The sequence below is a fragment of the Hyperolius riggenbachi genome, chromosome 2 (genome assembly GCF_040937935.1).
Source record: "Hyperolius riggenbachi isolate aHypRig1 chromosome 2, aHypRig1.pri, whole genome shotgun sequence".
NCBI classification, from domain to species: Eukaryota; Metazoa; Chordata; class Amphibia; order Anura; family Hyperoliidae; genus Hyperolius; species Hyperolius riggenbachi.
In genome coordinates this window covers 18,046,208-18,065,876 of record NC_090647.1, presented here as the reverse complement: position 1 = coordinate 18,065,876, position 19,669 = coordinate 18,046,208, and the positions used below count along the sequence as shown (strand labels likewise).

The 19,669-nt window shown below is 46.7% G+C and overlaps 1 protein-coding gene across 1 annotated transcript in view; it reads left to right on the top strand.

Moving 5' to 3' along the window:
• Positions 1-16,702: 16,702 nt before the first annotated feature.
• LOC137542481 (GPI-linked NAD(P)(+)--arginine ADP-ribosyltransferase 1-like) overlaps positions 16,703-19,669 on the top strand; it is a 65,576-nt gene continuing 62,609 nt past the window's right edge. The window contains exon 1 of the mRNA XM_068264430.1: positions 16,703-16,749. The gene's annotated coding sequence lies outside the window, so the exon portion shown is untranslated. The remainder of the gene's footprint in view (positions 16,750-19,669) is intronic.

Here is a 19,669-nt window from a genome sequence, read left to right as displayed (position 1 = left end):
CTGTTTGTTCATAGCTCCTGCGTGTGACCGTGTGTGTGTGCGTGCACTGTCTGTAGTGTACACACACTCTATTTCCTTATGATTACTGATTATTGTAATTTCTAGTTGTACTTACTGTTACTACTTACTGTACTAGGGAGGGACACTCAGTCACTGTTCATAGGCTAGCTCCTGCGTGTGTGTGCGCGTGCATTGTCTGTAGTGTACACACACTCTATTTCCTTGTGATTACTACTGAATCTGATTATTGTAATTTCTAGTTGTACTTCCTGACTGTTACTACTTACTTACTGTACTAGGGACACTCACTCAGTCACTGTTCATAGGCTAGCTCCTGCGCGTGTGTGTGCGTGCGTGCACTCACTGTCTGTAGTGTACACACACTCTATTTCCTTGTGATTACTACTGATTATTGTAATTTCTAGTTGTACTTCCTGACTGTTACTACTTACTTACTGTACTAGGGACACTCACTCAGTCACTGTTCATAGGCTAGCTCCTGCGCATGTGTGCGCGTGCGTGCACTCACTGTCTGTAGTGTACACACACTCTATTTCCTTGTGATTACTACTGATTATTGTAATTTCTAGTTGTACTTCCTGACTGTTACTACTTACTTACTGTACTAGGGACACTCACTCAGTCACTGTTCATAGGCTAGCTCCTGCGCGTGTGTGCGCGTGCGTGCACTCACTGTCTGTAGTGTACACACACTCTATTTCCTTGTGATTACTACTGATTATTGTAATTTCTAGTTGTACTTCCTGACTGTTACTACTTGCTTACTGTACTAGGGACACTCACTCAGTCACTGTTCATAGGCTAGCTCCTGCGCATGTGTGCGCGTGCGTGCACTCACTGTCTGTAGTGTACACACACTCTATTTCCTTGTGATTACTACTGATTATTGTAATTTCTAGTTGTACTTCCTGACTGTTACTACTTACTTACTGTACTAGGGACACTCACTCAGTCACTGTTCATAGGCTAGCTCCTGCGCGTGTGTGCGCGTGCGTGCACTCACTGTCTATAGTGTACACACACTCTATTTCCTTCTACTGAATCGGAGTGATTACTACTGATTATTGTATTTTCTAGTTAGTGTACTAGGGGACACACTCACTGTTCACTGTTCACACTTACTGATTACCGATTATTGTATTTTGTATTTGTACTGTACTAATCAGTTAGCGATCTAATCACTTAGTGATTAGTGTCACCTCACCCACCAACCCAATCCATTAAAGTACCCCACTTTTCACCCGCCCTTTTTAAAAACTTTTGTGTTTACGCCCAAAACATCTAAGATGTCTGGAAGTGGGAGCCAGCGCGGTTTGGGCAAGGGGAAGGGCAGCAAGGGAATCAGGAGGAGAGGGAGCAGCATTGTGGCAAGCCGCGGCCGCGCCACCATGCACAGTTCCGCAGCAGCAGCGTCAGTGGCTAACATTCCTCCTATAGCCACTGGCCGTGGACGCCTTGGGCGCCGCCCAGCAGGAGCATCTGCAACTCACGCTGCAGAGACACAGCAGCAGCAGCGTGTAGCACCTGCTCCGATTTTCCTCCAGCCGGGTCGGAAACGTCCCATTGAGGAAAAGGATGCAGCCACTGTGGTGCAACTGATGACGGAGGATGAGCAGCCCGCCATCAGCTCTGCATCCGAGGCCTCCACCCTCACCACCACCACCACCCCTGTTCGCAGCAGCCGCCCAGCAGGGCCTGGGGAGGAGGCCAGTTCACCGTCAGTCGCCGACCTATCATTCAGCAGTCTTTTGACCCCAGGCATCATGAGTAAATTGTCTGCTGTTGTTGGCGATCTTGAGGAGGAGATGCTGATGGGCACTTTGGGGGAGGAGGGATTGGACAGCAAGACTGTGGCGACAGTCAAGCAGCCCATCCATGCATCAGGAGAGGAGTTTGGGGGGTCATCATCCCAGCAGGACATGTTTCAGGAGGGGGAGGATGATGATGACACGGTGACAGACAAAGACTGGGTGCCACCAGCTCCAGGGGATGTCGTCATCAGCAGCTCTGAGGAGGAGGAGGATGCGCTTGTGGGCCTTGCAAGGAGGCGCATCATTGCAAGCATTGGCAGCAGTAGGCAGGTCCCACAGCCTGCTGGTGTCTCAGGCTCAGCAGCAGCAGCAGCATCTGCCAGTACCACCACCAGCTGCACCCAAGCCCCCACCCCAACCACCACAGGGAGACAGGCAGCATCGGCTCCAGGCCGTAGGGGGTTGTTTTTGTCACCAATCTGGCGATTTTTCACCATGCCAACAGTGTACAGCAAGTACGCCACTTGCAACCACTGTCAGCGGAAGTTGAGCAGAGGTGCAGACCCCTTAATGTTCAGCACCAGCTCGCTCATCAACCACCTTGCTGCGAAACATTTCCACCAGCATGAGGAGTTCCAGAGGCTGAAGGCATCTGGTGCTGGCAGTGGCACCACACCCATCACTGCACAGCCTTCAGCAGCAGCAGCAGCAGCAGCAACAGCAGCCACCCGCCCTCCTGCTCCTCCAGCAGCACCAGCAGGAGTGCGGAAACGCACTGCTCCTCCCCCCTCTGCAACTCCTGCCGCCGACACTGAGGCCTGTTCTGGCAGCCAGTCCTCAGTGGCCTCCTCTGCTGTGTCTGCTGATTCCCGTGCAAGCAAAAGGCCACGCCAGAGCCTTTTGAGCGAGTCCTTCCAGGGGTGGTTAGGGCTCTGCCTCCCAGCAGCCGTCGCGTGCGGCAGCTGAACGGCTTGCTGGCACGGGCCATGTGCTCCCAACTCCTGCCATACACGCTCGTGCAGGAGGGGAGCGACATGCGTGCGCTGCTTGCTTGTGCAGCCCCAGACTGGCAGCTCCCCAGCAGACACTTCTTCGCCCGCAAGGCCATTCCTGCACTGCACCACTTTGAGATGGCCAATGTGGAGCGAGGGCTGGAGCACGCAGTTGGTGAAAGGGCCCACGTCACCATGGACTCCTGGAGCAGCCGCTTCGGGACAGGCCGCTACCTGTCCTTCACTGTCCACTGGGTCAGCTTGGTGGAAGGGGGTGAGGATGGGAGAGCAGCAGCGGGCACAGCAGCAGCAGCAGCAACACAGTGGGTGGTGCCACCCCGCAGGGTCAGGGGAACTGCAGCAGGTTCCTCCGATCCTCTGCCATCCTCCGGCACACCTGGCCAAACTCCCCGCCTCAGCAGCAGCGTGAAGGCCCGCCACTGCCAAGCACTGCTGCACTTGGTCAGCCTTGGGAAGACCAAACTGACGGCAACCCATGTGTTGGCCAAACTCCAGGAGCAGGAGAGGATTTGGCTGACCCCCAGAGGCCTCAGAGTCGGAGAGGTGGTGGCCGACAATGGGGCCAATCTGGTTGCCGCAATAGACAGGAGAAACCTGACCCACATCCCCTGTCTTGCCCACGTGCTGAACCTGGTGGTGCAGAAGTTCTTGCGCACCTACTAGGGGATGGGCGAACTGCTGGAAACGGCAAGGAACGTTGTGCGTCACTTCCGGCGCTCGGCTGCAGCCTGTGCGAGCCTGGAAGACGTGCAAAAGGAGCTGGAGCTGCCACGCCATCGGCTGATCCTTGACGTTCCGACTCGCTGGAACTCCACCCTGGCGATGTTGGAGCGTCTGGTTGAACAGAAACACGCTGTCAACCAGTACCTTGCCCAGGCCACTGTGTCCGCCGCTCAGAGAAGGGACAGGACCAGCAACATCCCCGTCCATCATCCCCGATGATGACTGGAGGCACATGCAGCAGGTGTGCTTAATGCTGGCTCCCTTTCTGCAGGCCACTAACATGGTGAGCAGGGACCATGCTATGGTCTGCGAGTGGGTGCCCCTGGTTTGTCTGCTGAACAGGGCCCTCGATGCTTTGCTGGAACAGGGAGCGGCAGCCTTGGACCAGCAGGAGCGTCATGCAGCTGCACAGTCCACCTCTGAGGGGGAGGAGGAGGAGGACTTGGTGGAGGTCCCTGACCTTGCTGCTGATGAGGGGGATCAGCACAGCGCAGCTGAGTTGGTGCGGGGGTGGAGAGAGGATGAGGCGGCAGAGGAGGAGGATGAGGACAGCACTGCCGTCGATGTGCCAGCACATGTGGCCCGCCTCTTCCCAATGGCAGCGCACATGCTGACGTGCCTGCGCAAGGACCCCAGGGTGATCCAGATGAAGCAGAGGGAGGACATCTGGATCAGCATGATGTTGGACCCACGCCTCAAGGGGAAGTTGAGCTAGTTCCTGCCACCTGCAGGAGGAGACCCAGCGCAACAAATAAGGAGCTTGCAGCAGGCCCTTGTTGAGCGCTTGGAGGAAGCCTTCCCCCAGCCTTCCACCCCCACTGTCCAGCCAGCACAGAGGCAGCAGCAGGTGCCTGCATCCAGCAGCAAGCGCCCCACAGACCTGCTGTCTCTCAGCAACGAGCTCTACAGGACTGTAGAGGCTCCGGCAGCAGTGACTAGAGAGGAGGTGCATGCAGCAGCATCCTCCTCCGGTCACAGCCAGCGCCTGACCCGAATGGTGGCTGACTACATGGGGTCCTACAGCGGGCTTGACAGCGATGCCCCTGTTGATCCCATGGAGTATTGGGTCAAGCGCCTGGACATCTGGAGCGAGCTGGCGCAGTACGCCCTGGAAGTGCTGTCCTGTCCCCCTTCCAGCGTGCTGTCCGAGCGCTGCTTCAGTGCAGCTGGTGGCGTGGTCACCGAGAAACGCTCACGTCTGTCTCACAAGTCTACGGACAGACTGACGTTTCTCAAGATGAACCAGGCGTGGGTGGAAGGCGAGTTCCTCGCCCCTGTTGTCGGCGAGAGGGGGACATGAACTGGCTACCGGAAGAACCATCGTTAATGTGCCTTACCACCCTTTACCACCTCCTGGCTCCTGCTCACTAAGCCAGCCTGGTTCACTTTGACTATTACGTCGCCTGCAGCCACACATTTTACACCTACAGTGGGCTGCTGTGTACTGCCCTTCTGTTGTCTGTCTGTGTTTCCCACTGCCAGGGTACACAGATTTACCTTCTGCTGCCACTCTGCCACCAGCTATTACGTCAAACAATAGCTATATCTGTCTGTGTAATTTTCTGTAAAAAACAAAACAAATAAACCATAAAAAAAAAAAAGGTTTAATTTTTCTGAGGTGCCCGGGTTGAAAACTGTGTTGTCCCAGTTGTGTATTGGACACGATGTGGGCTGCACGACCGCTGTCTGGGACCTCCTGCTGTGTTTATTTACAGCCCTGGTATCACCGCTAGGTACCAGGGCTATTATGTCACGCTGCCTGCCTGCCTGCTGCCACACTCACACTACTCCTCCATTCCTCCTGCTGCTGCTGCTGTATGTCTGTGTTTCCCACTGCCAGGGTACACAGATTTACCTTCTGCTGCCACTCTGCCATCAGCTATTACGTCAAACAATAGCTATATCTGTCTGTGTAATTTTCTGTAAAAAACAAAACAAAGAAACCATTAAAAAAAAAAAAAAGGTTTAATTTTTCTGAGGTGCCCGGGTTGAAAACTGTGCTGTCCCAGTTGTGTATTGGACACGATGTGGGCTGCACGACCGCTGTCTGGGACTTCCTGCTGTGTTTATTTACAGCCCTGGTATCACCGCTAGGTACCAGGGCTATTATGTCACGCTGCCTGCCTGGCCTGCTGCCACACTCACACTACTCCTCCATTCCTCCTGCTGCTGCTGCTGTCTGTCTGTGTTTCCCACTGCCAGGGTACACAGAATTTCCTTCTGCTGCCACTCTGCCACCAGCTATTACGTCAAACAATAGTTGCTCACATTACTCCTCCATTCCTCCTGCTGCTGCTGCTGTCTGTCTGTTTTTCCCACTGCCAGGGTACACAGAATTTCCTTCTGCTGCCACTCTGCCACCAGCTATTACGTCAAACAATAGCTATATCTGTCTGTGTAATTTTCTGTAAAAAACAAAACAAAGAAACCATAAAAAAAAAAAGGGTTTAATTTTTCTGAGGTGCCCGGGTTGAAAACTGTGTTGTCCCAGTTGTGTATTGGACACGATGTGGGCTGCACGACCGCTGTCTGGGACCTCCTGCTGTGTTTATTTACAGCCCTGGTATCACCGCTAGGTACCAGGGCTATTATGTCACGCTGCCTGCCTGGCCTGCTGCCACACTCACACTACTCCTCCATTCCTCCTGCTGCTGCTGCTGTATGTCTGTGTTTCCCACTGCCAGGGTACACAGAATTTCCTTCTGCTGCCACTCTGCCACCAGCTATTACGTCAAACAATAGTTGCTCACATTATTCCTCCATTCTTCCTGCTGCTGCTGCTGTCTGTCTGTGTTTCCCACTGCCAGGGTACACAGAATTTCCTTCTGCTGCCACTCTGCCACCAGCTATTACGTCAAACAATAGCTATATCTGTCTGTGTAATTTTTTGTAAAAACAAAAAAAAATAAACCATAAAAAAAAAATTAAAGGTTTAATTTTTCTGAGGTGCCCGGGTTGAAAACTGTGTTGTCCCAGTTGTGTATTGGACACGATGTGGGCTGCACGACCGCTGTGTGGGACCTCCTGCTGTGTTTATTTACAGCCCTGGTATCACCCGCTAGGTACCAGGGCTATTATGTCACGCTGCCTGCCTCATTGACTGCCTGCTGCCACACACTCATCCTCCTCCTCCTGCTGCTGAATTTACCTCCTGCTGTCTGTGTGTTTCCACTGCCAGGGAGCACATACAATGGCGCTTCCAACATGCGTGCGCCACCAGCTATTTGTTACGCTCAAAAATAGCTGCATTCCTTTAAAAAAACCAAAAAATTATATATACTTTTTATTAATACTGTGTGATATTATTTTTAGAGGTGTCCGGGTTGAAAACTGTGTTGTCCCAGTTGTGTATTGGACATGATGTGGGCTTCACGACCGCTGTCTGGAACCTCATGCTGTGTATTTACGGCCTGGTACCACCGCTAGGTACCACAGCCTATTATGTCTCGTCTTGCTGCCTGCCTCATTGACTGCCTGCTGCCACACAATCATCCTCCTCCTCCTGCTGCTGAATTTACCTCCTAAAATAGAAATAAGTGAAGAAGAAGAAGACGATATAGAAAAAGAAGGAGAAGAAGAAGAAGAAGAAGGAGAAGAAGATGAAGAAGATGAAGAAGAAGAAGATGAAGAAGAAGAAGATGAAGAAGATGAAGAAGATGAAGAAGATGAAGAAGATGAAGAAGAAGAAGATGAAGATGAAGAAGATGAAGAAGATGAAGAAGAAGAAGAAGAAGATGAAGAAGATGAAGAAGAAGAAGAAGAAGATGAAGAAGAAGAAGATGAAGAAGAAGAAGATGAAGAAGAAGAAGAAGATGAAGAAGAAGATGAAGAAGAAGAAGAAGGAGATGAAGAAGAAGATGATGAAGAAGAAGAAGATGAAGAAGATGAAGAAGAAGAAGATGAAGAAGAAGAAGAAGATGAAGAAGATGAAGAAGATGAAGAAGAAGATGAAGAAGATGAAGAAGAAGATGATGATGAAGAAGAAGATGAAGAAGAAGAAGATGAAGAAGATGAAGAAGAAGAAGATGATGAAGAAGAAGAAGAAGATGAAGAAGAAGATGATGATGAAGAAGATGAAGAAGAAGAAGAAGAAGACGATATAGAAGAAGAAGATATAGAAGAAGATAAAGAAGAAGAAGATATAGAAGAAGATATAGAAGAAGAAGAAGAAGATATAGAAGATAAAGAAGAAGAAGAAGTATATACAGTACTGAACAAAATTTTGGACACAACTTCTCTTTCCACCTTTTTTTTTTTTAAAGGCAAGAAGTTTTGAATCAGGATGATACCATTTTTTTTTAAAGGAACATCCCCACATAATCACTTGCTGTTGTTACTTGGAAAAAAAGATGTTTCTTGCATCATTCACCCTCAAAACAAGTGTTGGAAGCTATTTAAGGCCAATTCGAATAGTCAGCTCGAATAATGAGCTCGAATACCGACTCGAATAGTGAGCTCGAAGTCCGAGGTCGAATCGAATAGTAAAAAAAATTCGATTCGAATATTCGACCGAACGCGAATAATTTACTATTCGAATTCGACCAAACTCGAATAATAAAAAAGGGTATCCGAGCATCACTAGTGAGGGGCACAATTTCAATGTCTGCCATGGGCTCTATATTACCCAGAACCGCCCCTGAAACGGATTGCTACATTATATGGTACAGTATTACAAAATGAATATGTTGTTTGTGGTTTTACACTGGTATTTCTGAACTTGTGGCAGTATTTTTAGGGAAATTAAGGAATGATTGCATGCGCACTCCCTGTACTGAATTGATGCATTATGTGAGTACCTATATGTGTAAACAATTTAACTATTTTATTAAGCTTAGCCATTACTGGTTAAATTCATAGACTTCTCCTTTATTCAAAACTGGCCCTTTAAACCGCTTTGGTCTATGAAAAACTCCACCTTGCGAGATAAGGTGTACCATGAGCATAGCTAAAAATGACTGTGCCCCATAGCAAAAAATTGTATGCCCCCTGTGGTGATATACTGAGGTGCTTATGATGTTGGGATAATACAGGAGTATATTTCCATTTTTCTATCTGCTGTATATTATGTCAGAGGCAGTGCTGGGCCGAAATTACGCATTAGCGTAATTACGCATCGTAATTCACTACAAATGCACCGTAAGCGTTACGTGTAAGGTTACGGTATTACGCGTAATTAATTACGCGTAGACCGTAGGTTACATTGTTACGCGTAACAAATTACGCGTAAGACAGTAAACTCCCATTGAAATTACACAGTCTGCCGTAATCGCGTAATATTACGCTCCCGTATAATATAAAAAAGCCGCCGACTTTAAGGGTTAATAGCAAAGCTCCTTTAAGTGCTAAGAGCCTCAAATTTGGAGAATATATTAAGGAGATCAGAAGGAATAAGAGGAAAAAATTTTTTTTCAAAAAGACCTTATAGTTTTTGAGAAAATCGATGTTAAAGTTTCAAAGGAAAAATATATACATTTAAAAACCCGCCGACTTTAACGGTTAATAGCAAAGCCTGCTTAAAATTTAGGAACACCAAATTCACAGGATATATTAAGGGGATCAGTGGGAATAAGAGGAAAAAAACATTTTTCAAAAAGACCTTATAGTTTTTGAGAAAATCGATTTTTAAGTTTCAAGGGCAAAAATGTCTTTTAAATGCGGAAAATGTCAGTTTTTTTTTGCACAGGTAACAATAGTGTTTTATTTTCATAGATTCCCCCAAGTGGGAAGAGTTTTACTTACCTCGTTTTGAGTGTGGGAAATATAAAAAAAAAACGACGTGGGGTCCCCCCTCCCAGACCTCTTTAACCCCTTGTCTGCTAAGGACCAATGGGGCTCCTTGGAGCCAAAATACAAAGATGCTTTCGAGAGCTCTGAGCTATATAGCTCAGAGCTCTGTCGGGTCCGTGCAGCGCAGACGGGTATGCAGCGGCGGCGGCGAGTGACGTCGGGTGCGGTGGTGTTACAAAGTAACAAAGTTGTTACATTGTAACAACTTTGTTACATTGTAACTGATTAGTATATTTCCGAGGATATTGCGTGGAAACTGGCTTTTAAAGGGACAGGTAAGTATTATTGGTTAATTAAGAATATTAAAGGACTTTTTTCGTGGTTATGTTTTTTGTTCAAATAAAATACTTTTTCTATGTGTTTGTGTGTTTATTTACTTTTAACTCTTAAAGGAAATGGGTAAGGGGTACAAGTACCTCTATACTCATTTCTCCTGGGAGGGGGGTGGGCATCTGGGGGACCCCTTTTTAAAGGGGACTCCCAGATGCCACCATGAACCCCCCCCCAGGAAATCGCGGCCTCCACCTCCACCGCCCATCGGAGGTGGAGAAGAGCCCCTTGTCCTTGGATTGGACAAGGGCTCGGAGGGGGAGGGGAAAGCTTGGCTGCCCCTCCCCTTCCGAGACCCCCCAATCCATGGACCATGCGGGCTGGTATAGTCAGAGTGCGGAGCCCCACGCGGCCGGTGCTCCACATTCTGGCTATCCCAGTCTGCATGGGGGACAAGGGGTTAAAGAGGTCTGGGAGGGGGGACCCCACGTCATTTTTTTTTAATATTTCCCACACTCAGAACGAAGTAAGTAAAACTCTTCCCACTTGGGGGAATCTATGAAAATAAAACACTATTGTTACCTGTGCAAAAAAAACGGACATTTTCCGCATTTAAAAGACATTTTTGCCCTTGAAACTTAAAAATCGATTTTCTCAAAAACTATAAGGTCTTTTTGAAAAAAAAAATATGTTCCTCTTATTCCCACTGATCCCCTTAATATACCCTGTGAATTTGGTGTTCCTAAATTTTAAGCAGGCTTTGCTATTAACCGTTAAAGTCGGCAGGTTTTTAAATGTATATATTTTTCCTTTGAAACTTTAACATCGATTTTCTCAAAAACTATAAGGTCTTTTTGAAAAAAAAAATTTCCTCTTATTCCTTCTGATCTCCTTAATATATTCTCCAAATTTGAGGCTCTTAGCACTTAAGGGAGCTTTGCTATTAACCCTTAAAGTCGGCGGCTACCTAACATTGATCCATGCGTCAACTTTTCCGCTTGGCAGCATGACCTTACGCATTAATTGCTAATAGGATTTTACGCGTAAGCCTATAACGTAACAACCTGAATTACGGTATTCTTACGCGTAATTGCGTAAGGGCTATGCGTAATTACAGACATGTACCGAAATTGAATGTCTATGCCGTAAGCGTAATTCCGTAATGCGTAATAGCGTAAAATTACGCGTAATGATCCGTAAGCGTAGCTTTTTCCATTACGCCCAGCACTGGTCAGAGGTGTAGTTATGTCATTCAGTCTGGCTTTGAAGGTATTGGCAGTTAGCTTCCAGGAGTTCCTTATATGATGTAAATTAGCTCTATCATTGTCTGCTTCTAATTAGGAAACCCTTAATCAGACAGCGGCTATGAAGCCTATACAGGTGGTCAGACCATGTTGTCTGAATACTGTCTCAGAGGTGTATTGTGCTTGGGAGCAATTGTCACCTGGACTGGCTGCAGTATGCATTGAAGCAGCTCACACCAGCCTGAGCCAGGACTTTACATATGACATCCTGCTGGAATAGGAAAGCCTTGCTCAAGTTGTCACCTGGGGATGGGAAATCTCTGTAAAGATCAAAAGCGTACAGGAAAAAGCCTTGAAATTTGCATGTCACAGCTAGCCCAGATGTGACAAGTGGCTCGGCAGACCGTGATGTCACAAACAGGGAAATTGCGTTAGTCTTGGGGCAAGAAACTGCCTATGGCCAGGAAATGGCTTATTATGCCAAGAGCAGTCAAGTCCCCACCTTTGATCTGCTGTGAAATATACTTTTAAAACTAGTTCCTCCCCTTCCCAATGAAGTTGCAGCCTTCAGGCGTATATCCCAGTATAAGAAGCAGGGCCAGATGCCTAAAAAATTGTAGCTCTCTGGAGATAGCAAGGACGCTAAGGGCTGCCCGACTACTGGTCGAAGCGGTGTTCTCCCGCCAATGACGTTCAAACAACGCTAATAACGTTTATTTTTCCCCGTTTATTTCAGTAAGCAAATAGCTTTGTGTGTATCTTGTAACTTTTACTTTGTAACTTTTTTACTTTGTTTTTTTGTACATCTTTGTATATATTATTTTCTGCATTGTTCCATTTTTTCTTTGGAATATTAAATCGTTATTTAATAAGGTCAACTTCTGATGTACTAAACTAACCCTCATAGCCTAGAAGAGACTGAAGTGTAACTAAGTTCATACCTGAGTGTATGATTGAGCGACACTATCATATAAGATTGTAATTGCATTGTGTGGGGGGCGTTCGTCATACGTTGGCCTAAAGCGTGCAGCTGACCCAACATACGAAAACGCCAGTGCGAGTAGCTCGACAGCAGAGTGGCTGACAGTATAGTTCGGAACGACCGTTAGTAGTTTTGCTTCACTACAGTGTAGATTGCAACTTTGTGTGTGTGCGTGGCGTTCTCGTATTCGGCCTAAAGCGCAAAGCTGACCCGAATACGAAAACGCAGATTGCGTGCTGAGCACTCGACAGCTGAGTGGACGTTTCTAGCAACAGCTAGTGGTGGCAGTGTGAAGTGTTTGAGTGGTCCCAGCCTTGTTTGTAGCTTGAATAAGGCTGCTCCCCGCTTGACCTGGTCAAACCCGCAGTCGGGAACCGTATACGCAGGCGTGCCGCGGGCCGGTTCCTGACATAATTGGCTGGCAGTGGTGGGAACGTTAGTACATTAGTACGCAGTTTAGCTCGCTATTCTGAGTACTAAAGGCTGGAAGCTTGCTAGAAGCGACTAGCCTACAGAAGTCTACTCAGTGCAGAATCTATATACTTTTTTTTGTTCAAGGCATGTTTGCTTTCCCTCCCCCCTTTTTTCTTTTTATTTTGCAACACAATGGCTCAGAAACAGGCAGAGAAGGAACAAGCTGCACAGAGACTCCAGGCCGAGAGGGAACAAGTTGCACAGCGACACCAGGCCGAGAGGGAAAGTGCTGAACGGCGACACCAGCTGGAGCTGGCTAAACTTCAGCAGCAGAACCGGTCTGCTGGACCCGCAGAACGCGAAGGTGAGCGAGTCCCAGTGGCGTAGCTAAGGAGCTGTGGGCCCCGATGCAAGTTTTACAATGGGGCCCCCCAGGCACTCTATACATAACAATTGATACGGCGCACCAAAACCTGCCAATGGCAACTACAGTGTCAGAGGTGCAAGAAGGGGATGGAGAAGAGCTTGTTAATGTTTACCACTACTCAATGTATATATAGAAGTGATTATTATGAGCACAGGACCAATAGAGAGCTAATACTGTAGTTGAGGGAGGGCCCTTCGGGGCCCCTCTGGCCCAAGGGCCCCGATGCGGTCGCTACCGCTGCACCCCCTATTGCTACGCCCCTGGCGAGTCCACAGAATCCCCCTGGATAAGTTCCCCGCTATGGACAAAGACTCTGACATAGACACTTTCCTACAGGGGTTTGAAAGGACTTGTCGGCAGTATGGGGTGCCCCGTGAGCAGTGGGCAAGGTATCTCACACCAGGGCTGAGAGGCAAGGCCCTGGAGGCGTTTGTGAGTCTCCCCCAGGAGGAAGAAACAGACTTTGAGGCAATTAAGAAAGCCATCATTGCGCGATACCACCTCACGCCAGAGGTGTATCGCAAACGTTTCAGGACAGTGCAGCGAGGTCCTAATGACAGCTACCTGGATCATGCTTGCAACCTGCGCACTGCCTTCCAGCAGTGGCTAGAAGGACTGTCAGTTGAAACCTTGGATGCCCTGCAGGAACTGATGATAAAAGACCAGTTCCTACACACCTGTCCTGTTGAGGTCCGGCTGTTTGTGCTGGATCGAGAACCAAAGACCGTGGATGAGGCTGCGGAAATGGCCGATGCCTACACCGCCCATAGAGTACCTGAGTCCCGGAGGACTACTACGCCCAGCTGGAGAGGAGAACAGATTGCTAAACCTGTGTCCCCCAGCACCCAGAGGAGGCAAGCACCGCTGTCTCCTGGATTCAAGCAACCAACCACTGACACTCGGAAATGCTTTGTATGTGACAGGGTGGGTCATATCAGCACGACTTGCCCAGAGAGGAAGAGGGAGGCCCCAAAATCCAGTGAGGCCTCAAACCCCAGTGAAGTCCCAACTGCTTTGTGTGCTACCAGGAATGCCACTAGCGATTCAGAGAATCTGCAGCTTGTCACGGTTGGGGGTACAGTTGCCACTGGGCTGAGAGACACTGAAGCAGAAATGACTCTCATACATCCCCAGCTTGTGAACCCAGAGCAGTACATACCTGGGAAAATGATTGCTGTCAGAGGAATTGGAGGTGTCACCCCAGCAATACCCACCGCCTTGGTCCACCTGGATTGGGGGGCCGGCAGCGGACTGAAAGAAGTTGGGGTAACAGACAAAATCCCCACCAACGTTTTGCTGGGTACTGACCTGGGACGGTTAGTGGCCCGGTATGAGCCTAATCCAACCCCCGTGGAGCCCGCCTCCCCAGCAGAAGTTCAGGACTCTTGCAAGGTACTGTTTGATAACTCTGTGCAAGTGGGGGGTGCTGGTGGGCCTCCCGGGGCTACGGACTGTATACTAGGAGCCAGCCCTAGTGATTCTCCAGTGCCTAGGCCTGGAGTGGGACATGTTGATACAGAGAATGCAGAAACTGATGATGTCATGTATGACGCACGGACTATCGAAGCGATCGATGCAGGAACTGTTGATGCTACGTGTGAAGTGCTGAGTAGCACTGTGTATAATGCTGCAGATAATGTTGATGTGGAATGTGATGTTCTAAATGTCAATATGTGTAAGTGTTGTGCTACATAATGATAAAAACAAGGAACACCAAGAGCCCCAATAGTGTAATATGTACTGGTAAATGGCTACTAGATAGAGTAAATATTAATACTCACAAACCAGGGTTACCATTAGGCAACCACTGTAAAGGCAGGTGGGGAGATTTTCCTGACCCCACTCAGGAATAAGAAGTCACTCTCTGTAGATGAGAAAAAGGGGGTTCAACCCTCCACCCAGGGTGGACTCAATATTATGCAGGAGAACAGAGGCGCCAAAAGGATAAAAGGAAGCTAAATGAGCTTAAAAACCAAATTCTTGGTAAATAGAGGAGGTAGTGGTGGACTTACCTCCTCCAAGTAGACACACAACGACTGTAGTAAGGACAGTCAATATATTTTATTTATGAACTCCAAATATGCAACGCGTTTCGCAGGTTTGATCCCGCTTCATCAGGCAATAACAACGGAGCAATAGCATATGTGGTCAGTAGAAGAGCCAGGCACCTCTGGCTTGCCGCGGGCCGGTTCCTGACCCCCCCCTCCCGTCACCATGTAACATCATTGCTGCACCACTTCATCGCGTCCCCCCCTTGCATAGCAGCAGAACGTTTTGCTAGCCTGACGGCTAGTGACATGTCTGCACAGTGTCGGCCCAAATTTAGCTTATGTTTGCCTAATATAAGTGACATGACTATGACTCTTTAAAGTGCAGCACAATATGTAAGAACTATATAAAAAGAATGATTATTATAATAACATTTTTAAGAATAGGCAAAAAAAAATAATATGTACATAATAACCCAGTGGATGTTACTGGTGTGAGAGAGGGGGAAGATCACACTGAGCGCTTCTTGGGGGTGGGAGAGGTCACTGTGGGTGTTGCTGGTGCAGGTGGAAAAAAATCACTGTAGGTGCTGAAGGAGGTAATAAAGGTCTGGGGGAAGGGTGAAGATGGAAGAGGTCACGGGTGGTGATGGTGGTGGGAGAGGTCACTGGTGGTGATAGGGGTATGAGAGGTCATTGGTTGGTGTTGTAAGGGGGAAAGGGGGTGCTGTAAGGGATGATAGGGGGTGGAAGAGGTTACTTGTGGGTTCTGGAGAGGGTGATAGATGTCACTGGGGGTGCTGTGGGTGGTAGAGGTCACCGGGTGGTGCTAGAGGAGGTGATAGATGTCACTGGAGGCATTGAGGAGGAGAGGTGGTGATGGGGTGGGAGAGGTCACTAGGGGTGCTGGGGGTTGGAAGAAATCATGAGCCTCCTCTGCTCTCCTCTGCAGCCACACGCTCTATGCTGATCACCTGATTCTGGGTCCCGGTCTTTCTGCATGTCACATGACAGGCCATGGAAACTGGAGGCAGGTATGCAGCACTGTATGGGGCTGTAGGAAAGAGCAAACAAAACTTGTGAAGCAGAGGTGCAAGTAAATATAATGCTCAACTGCGCTACTCTGCACCATGAAATGGGGGAAGAGTGGTGGCCTTGGCCAGATTCATGGGGGAGAAGCTTCACTGGTCACAGATGTCACACTTTCCAGGGGGTTGTTGTGGGAGAAGAGTGGTGTATTAGCTTTAGGTGTGCCTTCCCTTTCAACTTTTTGAGATAAAAAAGAGAGATGCTTAAGACACGCCCCTTCCACACCTCCAACCACACCCCCACCATACCCCTAAACACCCACTCAACACACCCCTAGTCACGCATACCATAAAGTTTTCATAAGAAAAATATGCGTTATATTTCAAACCACACTGGTCCTTATATTATGGTTTTACTTCATATCAACATTTTAAAATAAGAAATATATCAATTCAAAGGATGGGAATAAGTTTAGCATCAATTAAACACACTTTTTTTAGTAGAATACATACAGTTACAAAGATCTGTACATCAGACTTAAAAGAGGGACAAATGAGGAAGAAACAAGGTTCCCAAAGAGGGACTGTCCTTCCAAAAGAGGGACAATTGGAAGCTATGCCTTTGTGTGTGTGTGGTGGGGGAGGGAGTTGTTGTCTTATACTGACCATACTTGTTAAATGACAGAGGGCTGCTATACTGGCTATACTTGCTATAGTAGTGGAGCTACTATATTGGCTAAACTTGCTATGGGGGAGGGGGAAGCGCTATACTGGCAACACTTGATGTGATGGGGAGATTCAATCCAAGGGAGAGGGGCCCAATTAGATTTTCCCAGGGAGGCCCAATGGTTTGTCGTTTTTTATTTTATTTTTTGATTGCTAATTTTCCTTTATCAAGTCTCTAAATATCAGACAGCAAACTTGAACATCTGATATTGACTTCTGTTAAGTAATGTTTTTTTCTCAAGCTGTAGAAAGCGAAAGGAACAAACCTGAGTTTACAAGTGTAGAGTAGTTTGGGAGGAAATGTCACGTTCGCACCCACTCACATACAAGATACAGGCCATACAGGGAGAGGATACAGCTGCTTTCACAAGCAAGGTAAGTTCTGAAAAACTACAACATCTCCAGTAGTCCTGACTGTATGTCAGTCCAAGTAATGGATGCATGCCTTAAGCCTGGTACACACTTTCAATTATAATTGTCCAATCACTGACCACTTTTACCACTAGCATGTAGTATCTAGTATGAGTGCCAACAGATATTGAATATTATGAGTAGATTGTGTAAGTAAACTCTCATACTACATGGAGGACAGTGGTTGGCTTAATATAATGTATAGTGTGTTCCAAGCTTTAGAGTGTTGCAATAAGCCATAGGAGCCAACAGTCCCAGCTTACAGGTTCCTAGAAATGTTTGTTCCTAGCCTTGATTGTGTGTTGTATCCAGTGCCTTGCTGTTTGCTCGATTGCAATGGGGAAATGGAATGGAAATTCAGTCCCTTTTGGTTTTCCTGACTCCTGATATATAATGGTTACAGGGATGGTCGTAGTCAGCCAACTTTGCGTAGTTTTCCGCAATTACGCTTCGCCAAACTACGACTTTGAAATCAAATATTCGCTTTGTATGCAGTTCGCAGACTAAACGTTGAAATACGCAATTATGCGTAGTGCGAAGCGTAGTGTATGCGGACGCTTATGCCTTTATACGGAAAAATGTCCGCATTAATTTCCCTTTAAATGCTTAAATCCGGGAACTCTTCTATGCGTACATTCCCCTTTCGTAATTTTGTACGCATGAAAAAATAGACGCAATTACCAGGTTTGTAGTTTCCTACACAATACACACGTTAGGTACGCGTGGTAGGCGTCACGTAAATGCGTAAGTGTAGTTTTGAAACTTCGCCTACGAACTACGATGCGTAGAATACGAACTACGACGCGTTAATTCGCACTGGCGTAGTTTCTGCTCATCCCTGAAGAATGGTTACACAGATAGACTAAATTTAGATATAAACGGCAATACAGTCACCATTCTGCAAGTTTGGGATTCGCTTAAAGTGACACTGAAGTGAATAAAAAACGTATGATATAATGAATTGTATGTGTAGTACGGATAATGAATAGAACATTAGTAGCAAAGAAAAGTCTCATATTTTTATTTTCAGTTGTATAGATATTGTTTTTTATGACATTGCATCATTCTGTCATATTTACAGTTTGCAAACCACACTCTGTATTTTAAACTACAAAAACAGAGCAGCAGAGCTAATCACCCTTTGAACTCCCCTGCAGTAAAATCTTAAAGTGGACCTGAACTCTTACACAGGAGAAAAGGAAAACATGAAAAAATGCAACCTCTATGTATTTAGAGAGTTTAGGCTGTTTAATTCACCCTCATTTAATCACAAGTTATAATTTGATCTCTCCCTTGTGTCACATGATTGTCATGGCAGATAAGGCAAATAAGCTCATTTGAAAGCACAGGAGGTTAACAACGTGTCTGCGTCCATGAATCAGGAAGTAGAAACAGTGCAGATTTATTTTAGGATTTTTATCAGCTTGAACAAAGAAATGTTTCTGTTTAAAGTTTATTATGCTGTTACGCATCTTTTAGATCATTGAGGACGTTTAACCACTTCACAGCTGAAGGGTTTTACCCCTTGAGCACCAGAGCAATTTTCACCTTTCAGCGCTCCTTCCATTCATTCGTCTATAACTTTATCATTACTTATCACAATGAAATGAACTATATCTTGTTTTTTCGCCACCAATTAGGCTTTCTTTAGGTGGGACATTATGCCAAGAATTATTTTATTCTAAATGTGTTTTAATGGGAAAATAGGAAAAAATGTGAGAAAAATGTATTATTTTTCAGTTTTCTGCCTTTATAGTTTTTAAATAATGCATGCTACTGTAATTAAAACCCATGAAATGTATTTGCCCATTTGTCCCGGTTATAAAACCGTTTAAATTATATCCCTAGTACAATGTATGGCGCCAATATTTTATTTGGAAATAAAGGTTCATGTTTTCAGTTTTGCGTCCATCCCTAATTACAAGCCCATAGTTTATAAAGTAACAGTGTTATACCCTCTTGACATAAATATTTAAAAAGTTCAGTCCCTAAGGTAACTATTTATGTATTTTTTTAATTGTAATTTTTTTTTTTATTACAAAAATAAAATAAAATTGGGGAGTGTAGGGGGTAATGAGTTAATTTTTTAGTGTAAAAGTAATGTATCTGTATATGAAAAATGCTTTAGAGTGTAGTTTTACTATTTGGCCACAAGATGGCCAAAGTAACTTTTTGTTTATGCGACCTGCAAGCGTACAGGAAGTATGCTTGCAGGAAGGGTTAGGAGGATGGGAGACTGTTTTTTTCTCACAATGTTCGCTGTTTCTCGTAGAAGCAGCTGATCATTGCGGGGGGCAGAGATCAACGAACGGGAAAGGTTTTTCTCATTCATTGATCTCCGCTGGGGGTAAAGTAGTTAAGATCAGTTTTAACTTCAGGTCCGCTTTAACTTCTTGCGGAACGCCAATTGGCGTGAATGTGGCGGATCCCCCAGGACCGCCTAACGCCAATTGGCGTAAAGTCCTGGGGGTGGAGATTGCAGGGGATTGCGCGCCAATGCACGCGCATCCCTGCTTGAATGACAGAGCTCCGCTTGCCGATTGCCGCTAGAAGACTGTTAGACGGCGGTACCGCCATCTATTTACACTTTACATAGTACAGCACTGTGATCTTTGGCAGTGCTGTACTGGGGACGGCCGTGTGACACGGCTGTCCCCCTGGGGGGCACTAAAGAGATACGTTGTCATAGGCTGATGCCTATGACGGCCGATAGTGGTGATTGGATGGCGGGGGAGGGGGGGGGGAACAAAATAAATAGACAAATTTATTTAAAGAAAGAAAGAGATAAAGAAAGAAAAATAAATAAACAAACAAACAGGGCAGCAGCGATCAGAGATTTCTGTTGGTGAGCAGAAAAGGTGGGCGCTAGGGGATGGAATCACTT